The sequence below is a fragment of the Microcaecilia unicolor genome, chromosome 13 (genome assembly GCF_901765095.1).
Source record: "Microcaecilia unicolor chromosome 13, aMicUni1.1, whole genome shotgun sequence".
Lineage (NCBI taxonomy): Eukaryota > Metazoa > Chordata > Amphibia > Gymnophiona > Siphonopidae > Microcaecilia > Microcaecilia unicolor.
This window is the reverse complement of record NC_044043.1, coordinates 19,600,480-19,619,363: the sequence shown is the minus strand read 5'-3', so window position 1 is coordinate 19,619,363 and position 18,884 is coordinate 19,600,480. Positions and strand designations below refer to the sequence as shown.

At 47.7% G+C, this 18,884-nt stretch overlaps 1 protein-coding gene across 1 annotated transcript in view; it reads right to left on the bottom strand.

The window, feature by feature from the left end:
* The window catches only part of LOC115482627 (septin-4-like), a 223,530-nt gene that overhangs the window by 95,104 nt on the left and 109,542 nt on the right, over nt 1–18,884 (bottom strand). The window lies entirely within an intron of this gene.

Here is an 18,884-nt window from a genome sequence, read left to right as displayed (position 1 = left end):
ATTCAGCGTTATCTATGGCTGAGACGCGAGCCCCACCTGCCAAGAAAGGATTATCCGTTGAGCTCCGTAAGTTAACTGCTACGATACAGTCGGAGATTAAGCAGTCAAAAGTAGAAATTTTAGAGCGCATGGATACGCTCAGCGCGGACCTCAGAGAATTGGGCGGCAGAGTGGAGGAGGCAGAGTTAAAACTAGATGAGCACGCTGAACTGCTTGATAAGCACACTAATATGTTACAGACTATGGAACAAAAACATGAGCTCTTGCAATATAAACTAGATGATATCGAAAACAGGGGGCGAAGAAGTAATCTCCGTTTCCGTGGAGTCCCAGAGGGCGGAGATACAGAGAACGTGGCAGAAATAGTGCATACATTATGCTCTACTTTGTTGGGCCCTGAGGCAGAGGAAATGAGATGCGAGCTGGATAGAGCGCACAGAGCTCTTGGAGCGCGAAAAGAGCAGCAGACAAGGGACATCATAGTGAGATTCCACAAATATGAGATTAAGGAGAGAATTCTAGCCTCAGCTAGGAAGACAAAGAGCCTGGAGTATGGTGGAGCCCCGGTTCAGGTCTATCAGGACCTCTCATTATTCACGCTCCAGATGAGGAGGCTAATGAAACCGGCGCTGGAAGTCTTGAGCAAACAACAGATACAATATAGATGGGGCTTCCCCTTCTCATTAAATTTTTCTCTGAAAGGCACCAAATATCGGGTGCAAACTCTTCAAGAGGCATGGGACGCCTTGCACGCAGTTGAGATGGTGTCCACAAAGACTGCACCTGGAGTGATGGCGCCAGCTACCAAGACGAGGCTTCAGCGATGGCAGAGAACCCCGGGACCCGCAAGGCATAGTAACCAGAAGCGTTGAAGCAAGTTGGATCGGGACACTGGGGACATGCTTCCAGGAAAATACCTTGATGGGTAGGCATTGCCGCAAATGCCAATTGACTCTGTATATTGATGGTAGGGTTGATAACAGCCTTAAAATGTAGGATTTTGAAGAATGTTGAAATGTTAAATTGAGGGGAGGGCATAGTAATGAAAGATGTAAGGGTGAGGACTAAGCGGGATCGTGAAGGAGCTAATATTGAGGGGGGGGGATAGATGTGGGTTTGGGAACTATGTGGTGGGTGAATAACTTCCCAAAGACCCACTTGAGGGACATTGGTCTTTCAATTGGTGTGAATGGAGGGGGTGGGAGGGAGGGGGGGGGTGGGAGGGAGGGGGGATAGTGGGATATGGGGAAACAAGGGAGAGAGAGGGGCACTGCTGGGTATGCAGGGAGTATATTTTGCATTATGGCACTGTATAGAGATATCATGCAGGGGGGCGACAGAACAGCTTTACTATAAACTATGGTGATTGATACAGACTTAAAAATTCTCTCATACAATGTAAAGGGCCTAAACATGCCTCAGAAGAGGCAAAAGTTTTATAAGGAAATAAAGCAGCATAGACCACATGTGGTTCTCCTGCAGGAGACGCATTTGGTGGGTAGACATGAAAGGCTTCTTTCTCATCCAGAGTACCCAGTAGTGTATTGTGCATCAGCAACTGGGTCAAAGAAAGGAGGAGTTGCGATCTTGATTCATGCTGCGATCGGGGCGCAGGTTCTTAAGGTAAAACGGGATGTGGGTGGACGCTATATTTTTATGCATACCAAGATTGATAATGTGGACTTAACCCTGGCCTCTATATATGCGCCCAATACGGGACAGGCTGGGTTCCTGGAGAAGGTCAGAAATTCCTTGGCTACTTTTGCGCAGGGCTCACTAGTAATAGGGGGGGACTTTAATACAGTAATGAACCCGACCATAGATCGTTCAGGGCTCCCCAGAGGCGAGGGTCATAGGGAATCTGTGGCCTTGAGATCCTTGGCGCTTTCGCTGGGCACAGTGGACCTATGGAGGGTAAAACACCAGAGGGTACGAGACTATACATTTTACTCCGCAGTACATAACTCTTATTCACGCATTGACTATATATTTGTGGATGCAACCCTGGCGGAGCATGGTCCTGAAGCAGGGATAGGTAATGTGACTCTGTCGGATCATGCCCCCATATGGGTGACTCTACCAAGTATTAGGGCCGAAAAAAAAAATAAAAGATGGACACTGAATATTGGCCTTCTGCGGGAGGGGACAGTGGTGGAGGGATATAAGCAAGTGTTGAAAGAGTATCTTGAACTTAATCTAGGCTCAGGGCCCCCTCTTAATATAATATGGGATGCTATGAAGGCGGTGACCCGGGGATATTTTCTACAATTGGCCAGTAGACGATCGAAAGCTCGTAGAGCACAGATCGCGAAATGCCTGGAAAGCATTCGTATGCTAGAGGAGCAGCATAAGGCTACTGGCTCAACTAGGGTATTGAGAGAACTTAATTCCCAGAGAATGCGCCTTGACTCCATATATTCAGAACACCTAAGCATGCTACAGGCAAAGAATAGGGTGAGCTCATACGCATATGCTAACAAAATAGGGCGCCTTCTCGCCATAAAGTTGCGCAGGCAAAAAGTTGAGCAGAATATCATAAAGATACGAGATGGTGGAGGAGATACCTTAAGTACATCCGAACAAATACGAAACAGATTTGGGGAATTTTATAAAGATCTATATGCTCAGGAGCTCAACCCTTCGATGGACTTGATAGATCACTACTTACAGGATAGTGAACTTACCTCTCTGAGTCACCAGCAGCAGACAATGTTAGATGAGCCAATTACTCCCGGGGAAATCCAGGAAGCAATTAGTAGTCTCCCCTCACATAAATCGCCCGGGCTTGATGGGTTGCCCAATGAGTTCTATAGGAAGTTTGCACCTGAAATAGCTCCGCTCCTAGCAGATTTGTTCAATCAGGTGGGGAGAGGGGGGTCATTACCTCAATCAATGATGGAGGCATGGATAGCGGTCTTGCCTAAACCAGGCAAAGATCACTCTGAATGCGGATCCTATAGACCTATTTCTGTGCTTAATGCAGATGTCAAAATATTGGCCAAGGTACTGGCGAACCGTCTGGCCCCTATTTTGCCAGTACTTATTCATCCAGACCAAGTGGGTTTTGTTCAGTATCGAAAGGCGATGGACAATATTAGAAGGGCGGTGGATATAATGAACTTGGCAAAAAACAATCAGAAGCCGTTGTGTCTTTTAAGCCTCGACGCGGAAAAAGCCTTTGATCGGGTTCACTGGCCCTTCATGTATAAGGTGATGGAAAATATGGGGTTTGGAATACAATTTCGTAGCTGGATTCGGGCCTTCTACGAGTTCCCTAAGGCCTGTGTTCGGGTCAATGGAGGAAATTCAGACTTATTCAATTTACATAGAGGCACTAGGCAGGGATGCCCTTTGTCCCCCTTATTGTTTGCAATGGTAATGGAGCCTTTTGCAGCCCGTGTGCGGTCTGATCCTGATATTTCGGGAGCTAAGATAGCGGATAGAACACATAAATTGGCCTTATTTGCAGATGATGTATTACTATTTGTCACTAGACCCTTGACCACATTCCCGCACTTAGAACACATGATACAGCAGTATTCAGCGGTGTCCGGATTTAGGGTCAACATGGCAAAATCTGAGGCCCTGAATGTGACAATTCCGGAGGATGTGGTGGAGTCTTTAAAGATTTCATCTCCATTTCGGTGGGCCCACAAACATTTAAAATACTTGGGGGTGAATCTGACTAGGGATCCCTCGGAGCTCTTTAATGCAAATTATAAGGGGTTGGGTAAAACTATCATGGAAGATCTAGAGAGGTGGGGAGATTTGGGAACATCAAGGTTTGGCAGGATAGCTATTCTTAAAATGAATGTCTTGCCAAGACTGTTATATCTTTTTCAGGTGCTGCCTGTGATAATGCCCAGGCGATATTTAGCTAATTTACAAGATAGGCTGGTGCGATTCGTCTGGGCAGGAAAGCGTCCTAGGCTAGCGAGGTCGCTCCTATATAAGGAAAGGAAAAGGGGTGGGCTTGGGGTACCTAATCTTGCATGGTATTACAGGGCAGCGCAGGGGAAAGCAGCACTTGAATGGTAACAAGAATACCCGGATCGCCAATGGGTGCAAATAGAACAACAATCTGTGGGTGACAAACCACTGAGTGCACTAATGTGGCTGCCAAGGTCCTTTAGAAGTATAAATGAAAGAGCTTGTCCCTCCATAGCGGTAACGCTCCATTATTGGGATAGTTTGTTCCCTAAGAGACAATGTATACTGACTCGCTACACTCCGATAGCCTTTAATCCTTTATTTTTACCGGGGACGGTAACGGGGATCTTTACTAAATGGTATGAGATAGGGGTGAGAACCTGGGGCCAATTATTTGAAGCTGATATGCTGGTATCTTTCGATACATTGCGGGGCAGATATCCTGGGGTGGAGGGAGGTGACTTTGCATACCGTCAATTAGTATCTCTCCTTAAAAGCAAGGCGGTGAGGGAGGTGATGCAGCGTGAGAAATTAGATTTGGAGGGGATATGTGAGCGACATGCTTCATCTAGGGGATTGATAGGTTCCTTGTACCATAATATAAGCAAGCAGGCGCCCAGTTACGGGGTACATAGGAAAAGCTGGGAGCGAGAGCTGGGGATGAGTTTGGGAGACCCTGGGTGGGAGAGCATAGAAAAAGCAGCTGTGAAGGTGTCAACCCATGTACCCCTGCAGGAGAATGCTATGAAAGTATTATATCGGTGGTATCTCACGCCTGCCCGATTGAGGCGGATTTTCCCAAATGCCTCGGGCACGTGTTGGAGAAGGTGTGGCCAAGAGGGTACCATGGGACACATATGGTGGAATTGTGTTAAAATCCGTGCCTTTTGGAAGGCGGTACATTACAGGCTGCAGGCTTGGATAGGGTGTACAGTGCCCTGGACCCCCGAGGTGTTCCTATTTTCGGCTAGGATTGCAGGCTTATTATCCTGTCAACAAATTTTGGCAAAGCATGTGGTTGGTACAGCAAGGGTGGTTGTAGCTTCACATTGGAGGAGGGAGGGAGTTCCCCCGCTGGCTAAGTGGCTAAATAAGTTGAGGTATGTACGTGAAATGGAAAGATTGGTGGCTGAGCATAAGCAACAAATGGGGAAATGGCACTCAGTTTGGAAATACATTCCTGTAGACGCTCTGACGAACTAATATGTCTGAGAGAAGAGTGTCTAGCTAAATTTATAAAAAAAATAAAAAAAAACAAAAAAAAAACAGTAGTGCTCAGCGGTGCTCCCTTGGCGGGGAGGGGTAGGGGGGCGGGAGGGAGGGCAACCTCTGTTCTGTTAAAAAGTTGGGACAAAACTAAAAATAAAAATGTTGAAGTTTAAAAATGTTGATATCGGAAAGTTGAAACTATGATGAGTTATACTGTATAAAGCATTAGCGGAACACTGTATTAGTTAAAGGAAAATGTAACTTGCTGGATAGTATTCTGCATTCTTTGTGTTGTTTCAATGAACAATAAAGACTTCATACAAAAAAAAAAAAAAAAATATAATCAGTCTATTATATGATGATTGGCTTCCTGACTGCTGGTGTGCACCAACTCTATCCAAAATGTTGTCTTTTAGAATAAGAGATCTCCCTGGGCTGAGGTTAACCTATACCCTTCTTGTTTCACACAATCTCTCTTTCTTGGGATCTACTTCCACACACACATACTTCCTGTTAGGAAAAATCATATACACAATATTCCTTTGAAGTCAAGCTACAGAGTAGAGACCTGCACGGGAATGGGGTTTGCGGAAATCCCGCAGAGCCCACAGGACTCCCAGGGAAATCCCCTCCTGTCACAGCTGCACCGTGGCTCCAGCCCTGATGGCGGCCTGTGTGACAGCATCCTCCCAGCGTCCTAGGGTGCATGCCACAGCCCGCTGGATATACGGCTAGCGATGGGATATCGGGGGGGGGGGGGGCATCATCACCAGGCTGAGTGCTTTTAAGGGAGCTCAGTCCTGCCTCCTGTGTATTCGTAACTGGTTCCTGCTGCTTGTCAAGTCCAGCTTGTCTCATGGTTCCTGCTTTGCTGCTGGTTCCCACCTTGCCAAGTTTCAGCCTTGTCTCCTAGCTCCCTGATGTGCCAAGCTCTTGTCCTGCCTCCTCTCCTTCTATTCTGGAAATGATCTGGCTACGGCCCTAGGGCTCACCATCCAGGATCATAACAGCTTACGAAGGCCATGAGATCAACAGAGTCACTTGCCCTGCACTTCAGCTGCAAAAACTATCTGGGGTTGTGCAAATGTTGACCCATTGGATGGACAATAGCCAAGGGCCAGATATAGCTCTACCAGCAGCCTCGTCTCCTGTCACAGAACTAGGACCAGCTGCTGTCCCCAGTGGCATGGGAATCTGCGTCACCCCACCTCCTCATTTTGATGGGAATCCAAAGACTTGCCGGGGGTTCTTGAACCAATGTCAAATCATATTCAAATTACAAAAAAGAGATGTTGCTTCTGATAGGGCCAAAGTGGCCTATCTCATTTCCCTCCTTACTGGTCCTGCTCTCACCTGGACCTCCCCTATTTGGGAGAGGAATGAGCCTGTACTAACCAGCCTGGCCGAGTTTCTTGTCCAGTTTCGTAGAATTTTCAAAGAACCTGGCAAAGCTACCTCAGCGGCCACAGAGCTACTGAATTTATGACAGGGGTCACAGACCCTAGGTGATTACACCATTGGGTTCTGGACCCCAGCGGCTGAGCTGGAATTCAATAATAAGAGCCTAGCCGCCGTGTTCTGGCAAGGTGTATCCTCTCAGATTAAGGATGAACTGGCTGGGCATGAGCTCCCTACAAATCTCAATGATCTAATTCTACTATGCATACAAGTGGATATTCGTTTTCGTGAGACAGCCCTAGAGTGCCATGCCAGTTGTAGGCCTTTTCAGTTGGCTCTCACATTCCAGCATAAACTTGTGCCTCCCCCTTTACAGTTTGCTTCACCTGCCAGCAACAGGGATCCTATGCAGGTGGATCGACTGGGGCTATCAGACCAAGAGAAGTAGCAGTGACAGGCACAGGATTTGTGTTTGTACTGCATTGAGAAACAGTACTACGACCACCTCTGCCTTAAGAAGCCTTGAAACCCACAAGTCTAGTTCTGGCTGAGGAGGCAGCACTAGAAACTTCTCGATGAACTCCCCACGCCCAGTTATTGGTTCCAGCTGCAATTGATCTGGAACCCAAGTTCTTCACAGAAGTGTTCGTAGATTCCGGGCAGCAGGCAACTTCATTGATGAGGCACAGATCCATCATTTTCATATTCCCACACAAAACTTGCCTCGACCCATCTCTGTGTCCTCTGCCTATGGGCACATTCAGGGAGTCGTGAAGACCAAAACATTCCCGCTGTCTATGGATTGGGCTGTTGAATAGGGAGGCTATAACGCTGTATGTTCTATAAACAATCGTGAACCCCATCATATTGGGCCACCCTTGGTTAAAACAGCACAACCCTCATATTGACTGGGATAAGGGTCAGATAGAAGCTTGGGATTGGCCCTGTCAAGGATGGTGCTTGAGCTCCATTATGTTCCCCATGTCGATGGCCATTAATAAAATGGAGAGGGGGTCACGTGATGCTCTGAAGAGAGAAGATGTGGTCCCGCGCTCTCCCGGGCCCAAGCTCCCTTTAAATTGGACTAAATACCGAATTTCCTTAAGATCGGGACTCAAGAGACATACCAACGAAAAGCTAAATACCCCATGGACAAATACTTAAACTCGCCAGCGAGAACAATGACGAGCAGAGGGGGGAAAAAGATAAAGACAAGCTGAAGACGCCGGGCAGCATGGCAGAAAGCCTGACATCGGGCGGGAGCGCCTCGTTTACAACGGAGCAATTACAGCAACTTACCGAAGCGATGAGTGCTGCTCTGGACCCCAAATTAGAAAAGCTGTATGCCAAGGTGTCAAGTTTAGAGGCGCTCATAACGGAGACTACCCATAGAACTGGAGAGCTCGAAAGACGGGTATCAGAGGTGGAAGACCTGGTGGGCCCTACTGCACAACAAGTAAAATCTATGGCCAGCACATTACAAGCGATGTCGACAAAACTCGACGATCTTGAGAACAGATCCCGACGAGGGAATCTACGGCTGGTGGGGCTGCCGGAAACGGTGACGGACAGGGTCCTTTCGTCGGTCCTTGAAAAGTGGCTGGCGGACGAGTTTGCCCTGTCGGATAGTGCGGGAAAGCTCTGTCTTGAACGGGCACACCATATAGGCCACAAACAAGATGGACGGCAGCTTCCACGAACGGTGATCATCAAAGTGCACAATTATGTGCACAAAGAAGAAATCCTGAGAGGGTCCCGCCAAAAAAGAAATGAGCTCCGATACGATGGACATATGATACGTATATTCCAAGATTACTTGGCGGCGTTGCAGGAGAAGAGAGAGAAATTCACCCCGATCTGCAAAGCACTGCATGAGAAACAAATGACTTTCATGTTGATCTACCCTGCAATCTTAAAGATCCGGCACGAGGGAAGATGGAAACAGTTTGATGATGCCCAAAAGGCAGGAAAATTTGTGAATGAACTGAAGGAAAATGCACAATCTGGAGAACAAGACTCAGAGGCCAGTTGAGCTGCAATTAAGAGCTTAAATGTAATGTGTGTTAATACGTGTACAAAGGTATGCCTTGGGAGATAAAACAGTGTGTGTTTTTTGGTATTCAATATATAGTTAACCTGGGTTGGAGCGGGAACCGGGAGGTGCGGGAAGCCCCTTATACCCATTTTATCATAATGGGTTGGGATAACTGGGAATGTACTCAGGGGGGATGGGATGGGCAGTTTGGGATGATTGGGAGGGTAGGAGGTGGGAGGGGGAGGGTAGGACTCTTAAGTGAAGCACAAGAATGGAAGAACAGGAAGGGAAGACAAGGGACCCTGGAGAATTTGACACTTGTTCAGGGAGACCAATGGGTCAGAGAAAGTACTGCACTTGACATATTTTCTGGGGGGAGGCTGGGACCCTCGGGGGAGGCAAAATGGATGGAGATCTTTGAGCACGATGGGATAGACTTTGATGGCTAACCGGGCGGGGAAAAATGTCAGATTAATCTCCTGGAATGTAGGCGGCATCACATCGCCGGTTAAGCGGGCAAAGATACTGGGTGCGTTGAAGAGACATGGGGCGGGAATTGCATGCATCCAGGAAACCAGACTATCTTTAGAAGAGAGTAAAAAACTGAAGAGACACTGGGTGGGAGAGGTATTGTGTTCCCCAGCCTCAGGGAGACGTGGAGGGGTAGCCATATTACTTAATAAAGCTGTTGCGGTGGGGGCGAGGTTGCTGTTCGCAAAAGAAGGGCATTATATAGGAGTACGGCTGAACTTACAGGGTCAGACTAGACTGCTGGTGGCAGTGTATGCCCCGCAAACTGGAGTGAAAAAATTCTTTGCAGATTTATTTGCACAATGCCAACAATATGGGACGGATCCAATAATAGTGGCGGGGGATATGAATCAGGTCCTGGATCCGCGGCTAGATAGAACTGGGCGACTTGCGGAAGAGGGGGGCCAAGGGCGTAGAGTTCTGGAGACCTTTTGTGGAGGACTGGGGGTCGTGGATCCCTGGAGATTATTACATGAAGAGGAGCGAGATTTTACGCATACCTCGAGGGCCCACGGGACCCAGTCAAGGCTGGATTATATTTTGGTGTCGCAGGGGCTGTTTCCTCAGGTTGTGGAGGCGGTAATTGGTCCTGAGGAACTCTCGGACCATGCTATGATCTGGGTAGACCTTGAGCCTCAGCCCTATTATCAAGGGGCGGGGGGCTGGAGATTCCCGGCGTACCTTTACTCCTCACCGGAATTTACCAAATATCTTATCCAGAAATGGGAGGATTTTGCGACGACAAATGCGCAACACGCAGATCACCCGGGACTTTATTGGTCCACAGCTAAGGCTGTCATCAGGGGAGAGGTGATAGCATATGTCAGCAGGAGGAACCGACAAATAGCGCAGAAGGTGGTAGAGTTGGAGCGGAGGGTGAGGAAAGCTAGAAGGAGGTACGCGGGGAACCCTACTCAGGCCCTGTTAGAGACCTTGATAGCTGCACGGACGGAGCTAAATAGCTTACTGCATGAGAGACATGGGCGGGCGACGGTGGTATGCAAATATAATCTGAGTAGATTTGGAGATAAGCCAGGGGGTATGCTGGCGCGGCTTATTAAAGGGGCCCGTAAACCGCATGTGGTAGTGCAGCTCTGCAATGCAGCGGGAGTCGGTACCTCGAACCCAGAGCAAATAGCAAAAATTTTCAAAGCACACTTTAAAGCCCTATACAAAGGAGAGAGAGCAGAAACGGATCTGAGCGCACAGATCCGAGAATATTTGAATCATGTTCAGATGCCACAGTTACAGATGGGTCAGGCAGATTCCCTGAATTCTCCCCTACGTGCAAAGGAAATTCTGGCGGCAATACAGGCACTGAAACAATATTCAGCGCCTGGCTCAGATGGGTTTTCGGGAGAATTTTTCAAGATCCTTAAAACACAATTAGTGGGACCCTTGATGGGACTGTATGAAGAGGCGATTGAGAGGGGCCCTCCCTAGATATGCCAATGAAGCACTGATTAGTCTACTCCCCAAGCCAGGAAGAGATCTAACAGAGCCAGCAGCATACAGGCCCATTTCTCTCATAAATGTGGACATCAAGATCTTGTCGCGGATCTTGGCATAGAGATTAGCACAGGTGCTCCCCTCCGTAATTGGAGGGGACCAAGTAGGTTTTATCAGGGGTCGCCACTCAGTACTAAATGTGAGAAAGCTAATTGCAGCCATGATAGAGGCGCCTGTAAGAGCTCCCGGGGGTCTGGTGATTAGCTTAGATGCAGAACGAGCCTTTGATAGGGTACTATGGCCATTCATGTTTGAGGCACTAAAGTGGGTCGGAATTCAGGGGTGGTTCCTGCAGGCAGTTATAACACTATATACGGACCCGCGGGCGAGACTTCTGGTAAATGGGGTGAAAACCGCGGAATTCTCGATAGAGAAGGGCACGAGGCAGGGTTGCCCCCTGTCGCCGTTGCTTTTTCTTATCTCCCTGGAGCCATTGTTGTGCTCTATCAGGGCCAACCCACAAATTAAGGGGATGAAGGTGGGCAAAGATATAGTGAAGCTCTTGGCATACGCGGATGACCTGCTATTCTTGGTGGACGATCCGCAGGCCTCGGTACTATACCTGTTAGCGGAGATAAAAAAATATGGGGACCTGGCGGGGTTTAGCTTAAACCTTTCAAAATCTCTAGCACTTCCCATATCACACATAACTAAACAGAAATGGATACGCCCTTTCCCTTTTAGCTGGGCAGAGGGGCAGCTGAAATACCTAGGGGTGAAGGTCCCAGTCCAGATGCATGAGTTATATAAGGAGAATGTATTGCCATTGCTGGCAGAGACTGAACGCCTGTTGGAGATCTGGGGTTCTTGTCCTCTCTCTTTGGCGGGGCGGGTTGCGCTATATAACATGATGATAGCCCCTAAGTGGCTGTACAAGTTTCAGATGCTGCCGTTGTACTTGCGGGGGAGAGAGGAGAAAAAATTAAAGGGAGCATTAAGAAAGTTTTTGTGGAATAATAGGAGACCCCGAATAACCTTAGATGTGTTATATAAACCCAAAGATCATGGGGGTATGGGGCTACTTAATGTTCGTTATTTAACTATCTCTTGTACCATGAGGCATGTCAGAGACTGGCTTACAGGGACTCAGCATTTCACGAACACGTGCCTAGAGGCTTCAATGACACCAGAGACGCACTTGAGCTGCCTGCTTCATACCACAAAAAAGAGACCAGTGGATACACCACTGTTTAACTGTTTTGTGCTCTCGGCGAGAGCAGCGTGGAGATGGCTGTGCCGCAGCCACGGGTTTTCTGCAGCTGCAACTCCATTTATCTCTTTGAATTTGAACCCTGGTTTCCCAGATGGTACCTCTGCCACAGCGTTTGTCTGCTGGAGACAGAAAGGACTACACTACTTATATCAGCTGCTCGATGAAGAAGGACAAATTAAAGCCTTTGGAGATCTACAGAGGGAGTATGGAATTTCCAACTGTGATTTTTATGCATACACCCAGGTGAGACATTATGCCCATGCGTTAGGAGCATATAATCTCAGTGAAGATGTACAGGATATACTGTCAACGATGCTTACGCTAGGAGCACAGGATGTTGTACCGCTGCGGTTCCATCATAGATCTCTCCTGGATACAACAGAGGACATTGACTACATAAAAACTGCAGCAGACTGGGCGCAAGATCTGGGAACTACATTTACGGCTGAAATGCTACAGAGGTTTCTATTAGCTATCCAACATAGAACCCCTTTCATTAGACAATGGGAGCAACAGTATAAATTTGCGCTGCGAGCTTACATGGCACCAGCCAGAGCGCTGAAAGCGGGTTTTGGAACAGGGACTTGCCTCAAATGCGGAGCAGCTGTGGCAACACTGAGGCACATGTTCTGGCTCTGCCCGTTTATCTTCCAGTTTTGGACCCAGATCTTCACAGAGACAGGTTTGTGCTGGAGGCGGAAAATGGACGCACACCCACTGATCTTATTTGATAACTTTGCTCTGACAAAACCCATCCCCGCAGGACTAGTAGGTTTTCTTCAGCGAGTAACAGTGGTTGGGAAAAAAGTGATTCTGCTTCACTGGAGAGAGGACAAAAATGACAAAGCTTCTGAACTTAGAGCTTTGTGGGATAGCCGCCTCGGCACGCAGAAATAGTGATGTGCTTGCATTTCAAAGAGTGTGGCAGAGATACTGGACTACACTTCAACCCACCATAAAATGACAGATACTGAACAAGTTAACCAGAATACAACAGCATTTAGAGTCTCCTTCCTTTTTGTGAGCTGACTGTTCTTTCATGTGAAATGTTTAGAAATTGGGGTGGGGGGGAAGAGGGGAGGGAAATGGGATTATGGGAAGAACGAGGGGAAAGGGAGAGGGAATAGATGTAAGGCTTCTAGGATTATGTATCAAGATGGGCAATGAATCTGAGGAATAGGGGTAAAGGGGGGGGGGAAACGGGGGGGGGGGGTTCTTTATAAAACATCTACTAATGTTTAATGCTTGATATACATGACTTCGTTTTAGATATGTTGTTCCAGATATTATTGAAACATGTGTTTCTGTACTTTCTAATAAAAATGATTTAAACATAAAATGGAAGTCGTGAAAGTCGTGAGGACACTATCTTGAGCCTACTAGGAATTTGCGGATGTTTTCTCTGAACAATGGGCTGAGACCCTTCCACCTCACCAGGCTTATGACTGTCCCATTGAACTGTTGCCTGGGAACTTGCCCCTCCCCCTGGGGCAGGGTCTACAGCTTTCACGCCCTGAGACCAAAGCCATGTCTGCCACATCAAGGACAATCTGCAGCAGGGTTTCATCCGTCCCTCTACGTCCCCAGCTGAGGTAGGGTTCTTTTTCATAGGCATGACGGATGGGGCTGTGTCTTCATCAAACTAGATCTACAAGGAGCCTCATCCATTTCCAGGAAGGGGATGTGTGGAAAAAAGCCTTCAGCACCAGAGATGGACATTTATGATATCATGTTATACCTTTTAGTCTAGCTAATGCTCCCGCTGTTTTCCAGAACTTCATTAACAATATTTTCTGAGACTGTACAAATACATTTTTGTCTATCTTGATGACATTCTGATCTTCTGTTTGTTGGAACAACATAGGCAGCATGTCAAGATGGTACTCTATTGCCTGTGTCAGAAGTGGCTATTCGCCAAATTGGAAAAATGTGTCTTTCAATGCTCCAAATTACCCTTTTGGGGGTACATCATCTCTGATCAAGGGCTATGAATGGACCTGGCTAAGCTGTCTGCTATTCTTGACAGGACCCTGCCTCTGGACTTCCAAGCTCTACAGAGATTTCTGGGCTTTACCAACTATTACCAGCAGTTCATCCTGAATTATTCTGCTATTGCAGCACTGCTGATGGCTGTCACCCAGAAGGAGGCGAATCCCTGGGACTAGCAACCCGAAGCCGTAGCCACATTTGACCATCTGAACCAGGCCTTTACAACTGTTCCAATCCTTTGACACCTGGATTCTGAGAAAAGGTTATTTGTCGAAGTACATGCCTCAGCTATTGGAGTGGATACCATCCTATCCCAGATCCATACCTGTGGGAAACTGCTTCCCTGTTCTTTCGTCTCACAAAAAGTTTATCCTGCCAAAAGGAACTATTTTTTGGCTATAAAATTGGCACTGGAGGAGTAGTGCCACTTACTTGAGGGGGCCAAATTCCCTTTCATTGTACTAACTTACCATAAGAATTTAGTATATCGGCGGAGTCCAAGATGGCTGCTGAATGAATCGGATGTGCAAACAGAGCTCCTGTGATTTTCCACTGAATTTTGGTTCTTTTTCCTTCCTATGCTGAAGAGAAGGGGTAAAGCTGTGGCTGCAGCTTCCCAGCAGCTTAGATCCCCAGCAGCTTTGAGTCCGATGGATTTATGGTTAAATCTTTTTTATTGACATATAATGCTTGATATATTACAATCAGGGCTTGCAAACCGTTAAAACACTAATACAACAAGCAACTAGCAGTAACTCTGTCAACGTCAAGTATTTTTCATTAGTTCCCCCCCCCCATCCCCTCCCCAACCTCCCAACAAAATACCCCCCCCTTCCCTTCCCCAAACACAAGCTGTCTCATCAGTTGATCCGGGTGGTATCTCTCGTTCTGGCACCTCTAATTTAGGATCTTGCTTCTTGCCAGGGGCTGCAACGTGTCCCAGAAGTTCTCCCACGTTCTCTGGAACCGCTTGCCCTCCTCAGTAGACATATCCAGACAGCCACGTCTCTCTAATTTCAAAAGTTCAATCATTTGTATTCTCCAGGAACCAACTGTGGGAGCTCTGGTGTTACGCCAATGTTGCAGAACTACTCTCTTTCCCATCAGCATCGCTCTCTGTAGAAAAGATAGGAAGCCCGATGGAGCCGGCTTGACGTATTTGTATTCTCTGAAAAGCATCAGAGGGTGCCTCTGTATTGTGCGTCCCCAGTATCTCTTAATCTCTCTCAAGATTTGTGTCCACAGTTGCAAGATGCGTGGGCAGTACCAGAACATGTGGGCGAGTTTAGCCGGAGACTGCTCGCACCATGGGCAGGTACCAGTTCCACCAAAGCCTGCCCTCCTCGCTCTATCTGGAGAGATGTATAGCTTTAATGCAAATTTATATTGCATTTCCCAATGTCGGGTAAAAATGGATGCCTTTTGAATAGAAGTAATAAAATTGCTCAATGTCTCCTCTGTAACTTCTACTAACAGGTCTCTAGCCCAGTGTTGGGCACTGGTTCGAAAGTCTATATTCTCGGTCGAATCCTGTAAAGACCTATGATGGTATTTTAGGGGCACCACTGTTTGCGCCCCCAAAGTCAGGTCAGAGCTTAATGTGTCCTGAACATCTTCACTTAGATTCGACCAGCCTAGGGATCTGATGTAGTGTCGAACCTGAAGGTAGGCAAAGCGGTCCGACTCGTTAAGCTTAAACTCCTTTTGTAGTTCCAGGAATGGCTTGGTCTCACCCTCCTCGGAGACCAGCTGATATACATAATGAATCCCAAGCTTTCTCCAGCGACCGAAGGTCTTCGAGGAGGTACCCTCTGGAAAGTCAGGGTTGTGTAACAAAGGCATGAAAGGTGTCGCCATCCAATCAAAGTGATATCTTTTACACAGCCATTTCCATGCTGCTCTCGCAGTAGCCACTAATGGGTTCTTCCCCAGCCCCCCAGAAAGCGCCCTACCTGGTGCATGCAGTACCCATCCCAGGTGTGCAGCTGGGGACATCCCCATCTCTAACCGGGTGGCTGAAAAGTGATGATGGCCTGTCAGCCAATCTCTAATGTGCCTCATAGAACAGGCGGTTACCAAGTAGCGTATGTTTAATAACCCCATCCCCCCCCCTGCAGCTTTGGCTTCTGAATAATATGTAGTGGGAGCCTAGGCCTTTTCTGATTCCACAGGAATTTTTGTATTAGTCTATGTAACTCTTGCTCCTCTCTCCTTCTCAGGTAGATTGGCAACACTTGGAACTTATATAACCACTTAGGGATTATTATCATGTTTACCAGCCCCACTCTACCCATTAATGAAAGCGGGCAGGAACTCCAGAGCTGTAACAATCTCTTCGTGGTGTTTAATAAGGGTCGCACGTTCCTATCATATAAAGTCTCCATTTCTATTGGGATAGTGACTCCTAGGTAACAAAAATGTTGGTTCGCCCATGGAATCAGGGGCTGTCCCCTCCAGGAGCTCCTAACCCCCTCATCCAATGGCAGGGCCAGAGACTTTGTCTGGTTCAGTGTGTATCCAGATAATTTGCCATATGTGTCAATAACGTGTAAGAGATTGTCTAGGGAGGCCTGAGGGTCACTCAGCAGCAACAGGACATCGTCTGCATACGCAAGGACTTTAAGTTCTGTCCCATGTACTTGAATGCCCCTAATGTCTCTACTTGCCCGTATCGCAGCTAGCATGGGCTCCAGGGTTAGCAAGAAAAGAAGTGGGGAAAGGGGGCACCCCTGCCGCGTGCCCTTGTTTATCTCAAAGGCCTCCGTTAAGACCCCATTCACTCGGACCATGGCCCGTGGCCGATTATATAGCGCCTCTATGGCCTGCAGTGTCCACCCCCTCAGGCCCACCTGTCCCAATGTTTCAAACATAAATGTCCAGTCCACCTGATCAAAAGCGCGTTCAGCATCTAAGCTTACGATCATCCTGCCAGCACCAGTTTCATCCCCCGCGAGCATGGCCAGGATAAGTTTCCGAACATTTTGCACCGATTGGCGTCCCCGCACGAATCCCACCTGATCCTCCCCAACAAGGTTTGGTATCAAGGGCGCCAGTCTATCCGCCAGTATACGAGACAGTAGTTTAACTTCTACGTTTATGAGGGAAATAGGTCTGTAGGAACCAGGTTGTAATGGGTCCCTACCCTGCTTGGGTATTAAGCTGATTGTGGCCAGATTAGTGTGTTGCGGAAAGTGACCATCTTCCACCACAGTGTTTAGATATTCAGTTAGAGGACCCACTACCTGTAATTTCAGTAATTTGTAAAACTCTCCCGACAGACCATCGGGCCCAGGTGCCGAGTGCAGCTTCAACGCGCTTATAGCTTTTTGCAGTTCTTTAGCTGTCACTGGACTATCCAATATCTCCATATGGTCTGCCGAGATCTTTCCCAATCCCTGTGCCTGTAAATACTGTCTTATGTCACCCCCAGATTGCCCTGTTTCTCTGCTCCCCCCATATAAAGTAGCAAAATGGTCCCGGAATGTCTGTGCTATCTCTACCATATTAGTCGTTGTTTCTCCTGTAGGCTTCTTTATAGAGGGGATAAAATGGGACTTCCGGGAGCCTTTCACCACCCTGGCCAGCATCCCGCCTACTTTATCTCCAAATTTGTATAAATTAAATTTTCTGTATAGAAGGGATCTTGTGATTCTCTCATGCAATAGGCTGTTTAAAGCTGCTCGGATGGATACCAGCAGCTCATACGTCGCCTGAGTAGGGGCTCTAGCGTACTTCTTCTTAACTGCCCTGAGCTTCTTTTCTAAATCCACTATCCCTTGTGATAGGCGTTTGTTGCGGGCACTGACATAGGTGATTATGTCACCCCTTAGGACAGCTTTAGCTGCTGACCAGAATAGAGTTGGGTCTTCTCGGTGGGCCTGATTATGTGTCGAATACTCCTCCCATTTTTTCTGAAGGAAACCCTCAAATTCTTTAGAGCGGTACAAATAAGCTGGAAACCTCCACCCTGGGGATTGTCTAAAGTATGGTGGGTATTCCACATCCAACCAGACCAGAGCGTGGTCCGAGATCTCTTCCGGTCCAATTTGGGCATCCCTGACCCTAGGGAAGAGGTCCTGTGTTGTAAGAATATAATCAATTCTGGACTGCGTGTGGTGCGCTCTGGAGGTGTGTGTATAATCCCTCTCCTCCCCATGCAAAATCCTCCAGGGGTCTAACAGGCCCAGTTCTCTACAGAAAACCTGCAACAATGAGGTAATGGGGTTTTGTTTCGGTTGTTGCTGTCTAGATCTATCCAGCTCTATGTCCATCGTTTGGTTTAAATCACCCGCCATAATTAGCGGTAGTGTTGGTGAGGTCTTATATTTAGCTAAAAGTTGAGCATAAAAGGAATGTGCTGGGGTGTTAGGGCCATATACAGAAGCCAAATGTAAATCCGTCCCTTGAAGATTAAGTTTGATCCCCACTAACCTCCCTTCTCCATCCTTAAATACCATTTGTGCATGGCACATTAGTGATTTGTGGATTAAAATGGCAACTCCCCCTCTTCTATTAGCTGCTGGGGAACAGAACACCTCTCCTACCCAATGGCGCCTCAGCTTCTCGTGTTCTTCTTGGGAGAGCCTGGTCTCCTGGAGGCATGCTATTCCCGCCCCATGCCTCTTTAATGCCGCCAAAATTTTTGCTCGCTTGATGGGGGAGGTGATGCCACCCACGTTCCAAGAAACTATGCGTACTCTACTTGGGGGCACGCTTGGTTACTGGGATCTGAACCACTACAAAGATGTTAACATCTGTCACCTCAGAGTACCCAGCCACCACTCCAAGGTTCTGGTCCCCAACTGCACACCACCTTGATTCAGTGCCCCCTCCAATCATTAAATTGTTATTGTACCACCCAACCTGTATTTTCAAAGAATTCGTTATTGCTTTAAGAGCAGCCTGTGTGTCTACATCCCTCCCTCCCCACCCCCCCTCGTCCCCAAACTCCCGCTTCCTTCCCCCCCAACTCCCCCCTTCTCCCCAGTCCCTAAGTCCCTCACAACAATTGCCCATACTCGATGGGTCTCAGGGGCTTCTGTCTCTCCCGGTCCCCCACTCATATAATCA